Source organism: Elephantulus edwardii, unplaced genomic scaffold, assembly GCF_000299155.1.
Source record: "Elephantulus edwardii isolate Elephantulus edwardi_28Jun2011 unplaced genomic scaffold, EleEdw1.0 scaffold00090, whole genome shotgun sequence".
NCBI classification, from domain to species: Eukaryota; Metazoa; Chordata; class Mammalia; order Macroscelidea; family Macroscelididae; genus Elephantulus; species Elephantulus edwardii.
In genome coordinates, this window is record NW_006399840.1 from 11,856,528 (window position 1) to 11,864,740 (window position 8,213).

The following is an 8,213-nucleotide window of genomic DNA, read 5'->3' on the forward strand; positions in this document are numbered from 1 at the left end:
GAATGGCAAAGGACACACTGACAAAGGAGATTAATCAGAACTGACTTTGACAAGCACTGTGGCAATTGGACAATTAAAACAGACATTCGAATGACGGGGAAGAAGAACAAACTGGGGAGGGAGGTAGAGAGAATGGTGCAGCAATGAAGGAATGAAAACCCCAAATCCCTGTAAATGTTCATTAAAACTAATAAAATTTAATAATAAAAAGAAATTTCTTAGAGTTTATCAGCATCAATTGTTTTATTCTCTTAACATTCTTGTCAGTAGAAAGATTTAGTATTGCATGGAATACTTCTTCAAGGATGACCTGTTCCTGAAACATTAGTAGCTCCTGTGTGTGGTAATCTTTCTCCTCATTTTTGCAGCAGTTATATTTTTTCTGTGCTTGGATGGATAAATAATCTGAGAAAATTGGAGGTAAGACTTGTAAAACATGGTGCCAACATCAGTTGCTCAAAAGCTGTTTACTAGAATTAAATCCAGCACAGACTACGTTTGTAGTAACAGGGATCTTTTTTGAATTGGAATTTCATCTGTATAAGCTGGTGAGAACATCAAGTGTTCTCCTGTTGTAGATTAACAGCTTTGAATACTTTAAAAGCAATGAGCCTAAACAAAAAGGAATTTTCTTCCAGCAGTTTATATTAAAGCAAATAGGAGTTTCAGTGCTACTCTGCAGAAGGGTTTTACTGAATTTCAAAGCAAGTCTCTTGTCCCTTATTAGCCTAAGCTCTTCTGCCCTTACTGATATTAGCCATTTAGAAAAGTAGAACTTCTTTTCTTCCTTAAGCACCAGCTTTCCCTTAACATCCATTTAAAATAATGTTGTTCTTTCTTTGTGTTAATTATTGAAAGGAAAAAATTTTCCTATTTTTTAAGAAAAGTCTTTTTGCTTTTCAGTGAATTTATTCCCTACAAGCATGCTTACATACAGATATATACCTGTAAATATCTGTAGTTCTTTTGGGAAATAACAAATAAAACATTACATTGTGAATTTTTTTCTCTTGTGATCCTGTATCTTACTAGATAAAATTATAAAGTAGTAGTATTTAGATGGTCCAAGGATGGTGTAAATAATTAAGTGGTTAACTGTTCTTGCTGTTGTGTGCCATTGAGTATGAAGTAACTCATATCTGACCTTCCAGTAGCTTTTCAGAGTCAGTAGATCACATATGAGGATATATTGCCTATCCTTCTCCCAGGGAGCAGTTGATGGACTGAAATCACATGTCTTTAAGATTGAATTACAGCTTTTTTTCACAAGGTTACCATATTACTAGATGGAAAGTTGGTGATTGAAACCTACCCAGAGGCTCCTTGGAAGACAGGGATAATGATCAGCTTGTGAAAGGTCACAATCTTGCAAAAACTAGAACAATTCTTCTCTGTACACAGAGGGTTGCAGGAATGAGAATCAATTGCTGTTGTTGTTGTTGTTATGTGCCATCGAGTTGCTTGCAACTCATAACGACCCTATGTACAACAGCCCTAAACCCTCCTCTATCCTGTGCCACTTACACCGTCACTGATACACCCATCCCGATTACTCCAGTCACAGAATCAATCCACCTCATAGAAGGTCTTCCCGTTCTGCGCCGTCCCCACCCTCCCAAGCATGATGTCCCTCTCCAAGGACCTCTCCCCCCTTACAACAAGTCCGAAGTATGTCAGATGAAGCCCCAGAATCCTTGCCTCCAAAGAGCAGCCCGGTTTAACCCTCTCAGCCAGTTGTCTCTGAGTCTGTTCTGACTCTTGGTGACTTCATGTGTGCAAAGAAGAAGTGCTACACAGGGTTTTCAATACTATGTGACTTTTCAGAAGCAGATTGCCAGGCACTGCTTTTGAGATGCCTCTGGGTAGATTTGAGCTGCTGACTTTCCAGTTCACGGTTCAACAGTTTCAGTTCCAGTTTCCACAATTTGCAATAGCTAGGGGCTTTTTCATAAGAAGACTATTTGAGGAGCAGCGGCTGGATTCATCCTTGGAAAATTGACATTTGGGGGCTCTTAGTTATTCAAGGCAGAGTAACTGATATTCCTGTGCAAGATCATAGCTCACAGTAAAATCTGACAGGGTAGCTTTGAGTAGGATCCTCGTGGTTTCTTTATTTTTTTAAATTTTTATTTATGTATGCTGGTTTTCTTACAAAGTTATTATACATTGTGGTTCACACTATCCTTCATTCACACTGTGTTTCAAACAATCCTTTTGATTCATTTTGTTTCATAAAATTAATCAGCATTGAACTATGCCCACTATTGCCCTGTCTTTCCAAATCCCTGCCAGATGTTTCCAATTTCTTTTACCCACACTACCCATCAAATTGTGCAACCCTATGATTTCCACCTTGCCCATCCTCACCCATCTGCTCCTAACCCCCCTTTAGATCCTTATACATGTTTTACTATTTATCATTCTATTTCTACAATAATGATCTTATACAGTATTTGTCCTTAGGAGACTGAGTTAGTTTCACTCAGCATAATGCTCTCCAGTCCTTCCAAGCTTTGTAGTAATTTTCTAAATCACTGTTCCTGAGTGCTGTGTAGTATTCCATTGGGTGAATGTACCATAATTTCTCAATCCATTTGATTTCGGTTGGACCTTTAGTCTCTTTCCATGTTTTTGCAATGGTGGAATAACATTGGTGTACAAATGTCAGTTGGTATCTCAGTTCTACTGTTTTGGGGATGTATTCCAAGCAGTGAAATAGCTTGGCCATGCGGAATTTCTATGCTCAGTTTTTTGAGGATCCCCGTGGTTTATTCAGAAGAGAGCTAAAAAGAGATGATTAAGAGAAGAAAGGATAGAACTTTTTAGAGAGGCAAAATCATTGCTAACAGCTTGTTCTGTAGAGTTAAGTTGCCCCTTGCAAACTGACTAGAGGGAAAGGGAGACCTTGTTCGGAAAAAAATAATACAGATCTAGAATTTAGCTTCAGGTTAGAGACAGCTGACAAAATAATTGCTGGGTCTACAATTAGTATGAAAGTACAAGTAATATATTATTCTATTCATCTCACTATTTGTGAATGCCCAAACATTAAAACCCATGTCTTAATTTTTTCCCTTGGGAACATATGAGCATAGTGTCCATTCTTCTCCAGCTGATTCAAACTTTTTCATTACTCATGCGATATGATTTCCAGTTGGGATGACAGGTTAAGAGCACTGTGGAAATGACACAATTTGGTCAAAACCGTAAGTTTTCAAACTTTTCAAAAGAGGATTTTTTAGATACAGAATTGTCTATCAAAGATACTTTGACTTCATTCTATAATACACTTAAAGTATAATTTTATTTTATAGTGTCATTATCAGGGTTAAATAAGAAGATCTGGTGGCTTATAAATAGCAAGACTAACTTAAAAATTAGTAGTTCAAATCTACCAACTGATCTGGATAGAAAATGAGGTACTCTTCTTATGCAAAGTTTAACACCACTGAAAACCTAATGGACCAATTCTACTCTCTCCACTACAGGGTAGCTGTGGGTCAAAATTGATTCAAAAGCATTGTGTTTGATTTTTGGGCATGAGTTAAATAATTTTGGTTTATAAATGTTACCTTATAAATGATAATTCACTCATAATCTTTGGAGATGTTTGAAAGAAAGTAAAATTCTGAAATTTGTGTGTGTGTATATATGTGTATATGCAATAGTTAAGGATGCTTTGGGCAGAATATTAAATGATTCAGAAAACATTAAAAGAAGATGTAATTGGCAGACACAGAAGAATGTCATGAAACAACGTATCAGTAAGAGCCTGTGGTGATGAAAGAAGTTCAAGCTGCTCTGAAAGAATTGGCAAAAACAAGGCCCCATAAATTGATGACATACCAATTGACATATTTCAACAAACAGACACTGCCTGGATGTGCTCACCGAGGTGTGCCAAGAAGTCTGGAGGGCAGCCAGCTGGCCAATTGACTGGAAGAGATCTATATTTGTTTTTATTCCAAAGAAAGATGACTCAAAAGAGTGTGGAAATTATCTAAAATATCATTGCCATCATATACTAGCACAATTCTGTTGAAGGTTATCCAAAAATGACTGGAACAGCACATCAACAGAGAACTAACTGCTAGAACAGCAGGCTGGGTTTTGGAGAGGTCATTTTACTAGGAATCTTATAGCTAATGTTAGATGGATCTACCCTGAAAGCAGGGAGTATCAGAGGAATGTTTACTTGTGTTTCATTGACTATGCAAAGGCATTTGAATTTGCAGATCACAATAAGCTGTGGCTGACTCAGAGAATAATGGGAATTCCAGAACACTTGATTGCACTTAGGCAAAACCTATAATTGGACCAGGAGGCAGTCATCAGAACAGAGCAAGGAAACACTATATGATTCAAAATTGGGAAAGGTGTAGTATGCCAGGGATGTGTTCTATCTCCACACTTTTCAATCTGTATGCAGAACAGATTATCTGAGAGGCTGGGCTCTATGAGGAGAAATATGGCATCAGGATTGGAGGAAGACTCATTAACAATCTGTATTATGCAGATAACACAATCCTTCTTGCTGAAACTGAGGAGGACCTGAAGTGCTTGTTGTAGAAGGTCAAGAACTGCAACCTTCAATATGGATTGAAGCTTAACATCAAGAAAACAAAGATTCTCACCACTGGGCCAATTGTAGCATCATGATAGATGGTGAAGAGATTGAGATTGTAAACAACTTTCATTTGTTTGGCTCCACAATCAACACTTTTAGTACCAGCAGCCAAGAAATAAAAAGACAAATTGTACTAGGAAAGTCTGCTGTCAGAGATCTCTCCAAAGTACTGAAGAGCAACATTGTCAGTCATGATCCTTGCAATTACTTGCTATGCATCAGAAAGGTGGAAAATGACTGGGATCAAAGAAGGAAAATTGATGCCTTTGAGCTGTAGTGCTGAAGAAGAGTATTGAATATACTAAGGGCTGCTAGAACAAACAACTTCATCCTAGAGTGGGTGAGACCATACTATTTCTTGGAGGAACGATTCTGAATCTTTGTCTGACATAGTTTTGGCATGTTGCAAGGAGGGACCAGTCCTTGGAGAGGAAGGGATGCTATACTTGAAGACCCTAGCTGGAATGGTTTGATTCAGTGACTGGAGTAATAAAGGGCAGAGGCACAGGATAGAATAAGGTTTTGAGCAACATAGGGTTGCTATGAGTCACAGATGACTCAATGGCATATAACAACATAACCAACAATTTTTTCCAGACGTTGATATATATATATATATAAATTGTTATATCATTGTAAATTATATGTTGTTGTTAAGTGTCGTCAAGTTGTAGGTGACTCATAGCGACCCTATGAATGAAAGTTCTAAACACTTGTGTGACTTTCATGCTATCTTCAGGTTCATAGGGTCAAGCTATTACGGAAGTGGATGTCACTCTTTTTTCCAAGCTTATTTTAATTGGGAAGCTCCACCAAACACTGTCCACTGTGGGTAACCAATAATGCATTTGACACATTAGCGTCACCGTGTTCAGATTCACAGCAACCACAAGTACAAGTGGACACACCAGGACTATACGACCTAGAAGAATGTTTGAACAAAAACAATGAAAAACAAGGCCTCAGGGCCAAGGATTAAAAGTCACCCACCTTTGGCTTGGTAGCATCACTTTCTGTCCACTAGGGCAATATAAATTTCAGGAAAATATTTCTGTCTAGTTATCCATCTTTTCATCTAAGTATTTAATTATTAATATTTGTCTGCCTGAGCACTAAGAATTCAAGGTATGTTTAAAAAGTACCTCTGTGAGAAAAAAATTGTTTCATGCCATTTTTCCACTTTGAGGGGAATTCAGAAGTGTCAAAGTTTTCACAAACAACCTTCTCCTCAAAGATTTCTTGGTCAAGTTAGAATACCTAAAGAAGCTGAGAGAAACATCTGACCTTCTGAGTACAAACTGCACTGTCTGAACATTTCTAAAGTGAACCATCAGAAGCAATAGCAGCACCAAAACAGGCAGCCCCTTCAGCAAACAGGACAATGGGACTTTGAAGACAGGCAGCTTTATATTTCGGTTTTTGTAAAAGATGGTTAATTTAAGAATGTTTTCTTGAACGGAGTTAAAAATAGTTGAAACTTAAATAGCTCATCCTATGAAACATTTAAGAGCGAAATGCGTGATTTACTTTTTCTTTTTGCATTCTTTTTATAAAAAAATGGGTTGCATTAGAGAAATTAGCTTTGTGTAGCCAGGATTGAATACCATCCATGCCACCAATGGCAAATTGACAGGGAACCCGCCCTTCATTTTATTCCAGACTGGACAGGAGAATGCACTATATTCTCTGCTATGTGTGAGTCGGAGAGAACTTTCCCAGAGAATTTTTTGGTTGCATTTCTGACTCTTATTGGATTGGAAACTTGTTCATGTGACCCAGCAGGGTCTACTTTCCATAATAAGCTAAAAACATGCTAGAAATGTTTTCTTTCGTACAGACTGCGAGTGCCAAACATGAAAGCAACAGCACCCCTTTTCCTGCTGATTCTATTTCACCTATTCCTGGAGAAAATGCCTCTGTTATCCCACCGTCCCCCCCCCCATGATTTTCAGATCATCTCCAACCTTGGATTTGAATCAGAGAGGTTAACTGTGGAAGTTAAATCAGTACCTTGTGAAATGCAGACTATTTTTGTTTCTTTGTGACACTCTGTCTTTTGTGACTCACCTTAATAAATCACAAGCTCAAATGTTTTTTTCCTGTAATGAGAACATGTTGGCATGAACTTATCTGGATTCGCAGTTAGAGTCCCTTGTGAACAATGAACTATATTGAATCCTGACAAGGAGTAGTCTTTGACATTAACTTACCACCTCTCTCTCATTACATTGTACTGTGGTGGTAAGATACAGTTCTACAATCTTGAAAACTCTAACACTGATATTTCAGATATCATTATGGTCACCCATGTCGTTGTTGTTTTGTTCCATTGAGTTGAACTGACTTGTAGCTAACCCTCCAGCTAGGTTTGAGAGGCAGATAATCACATGGGAGGAGAGTGTTCATCTTTCTCCTGAAGGTGGATTGGGATCAAGTTCCTTTGGATTGGAAGCACTCCTTACCAGTAAGTCACTAGATCCCCTGGCCTCATCCACAGTGGACTGGTTTTCAGCAGAACTTCCACACTAAGACTATGAAGGAAAATGTAACCAGCTACTTCTGACACTGAAAAAAACAAAAACAAAACCAAAAAACCCAAAAGCCCAAAATGTTGTCATTGAGTCCATTCTGATTTATGGTGACCTTATATGTATTAGAGTAGAACAGTGCATTAGGAGCTGATGCCTTTTGAAGTGGATCACCAAGCCTTTTCCAAAGCTTCTCTAGGTGGATTTGAGCTTCCAATTTTTCAAATGGCAGTCTGGCACATTTACCATTTGCACCACCCAAATCAACCAATGGTAGCTTTATGGATCGTGAAAGAGTATTGCCCACACTCATGATGGTGAGGAAGAACCAAGACTAGGCAGCATTTCATACTGCTCTGTATGTGACTGTCATAAGTCTGTACCACAGACCATCTAATTGGCTTATCAAAGGGTCATAAAGCTGTTTGTTGTTGTTGTTAAGTGCTGTTGAGTCGCAGGCAACTCATAGCCACCCTATGAAGGAGAGTCCTCGACACTTGGGTGCCTTTCATACTCTCTCCAAGTTCATAGGGTTTCCGGAGGCAAGCTATTATGGAAGTGGACGCCACTCGTCCTTCCACACTTTTTCAATCAGGGAGCTCCACCCCACTCTCAGTCCGCATTGGGTAGCCAACCATTACCGCATTTGACACATCCGTGTCACAGTCATAAAGCGGTTAAGAGTGCTTATATCCATATTTAAAGGTTTTAGATTGACTTGATAGCCATGCAATTTTAAGTAGGCTTGAATTCTACACTTTTACTTCCTCATCCATAAGTAAAGAGAGTTAAGTTGTTGGAAAAGGGTGAAAACACTACTGTATTTATCTGATGTATTTTATCATTGCACTAAAGTTCTTTTAAGGAGAAAGTCTAACTGTGGCTTCATTTCTTCTAATAATAACCATGGGGGGAAATATCCTTGTTGGGCTTAGGAATATTGTCAATCTTCCCTTGATTTCCAGACATTACTCTGGAAACACTCTGGAAGGTTGACTATGTGGTGGTGTCAACTTGACACCACATAACTGTCCTTCAAGCTGTTTAGACTATAATTT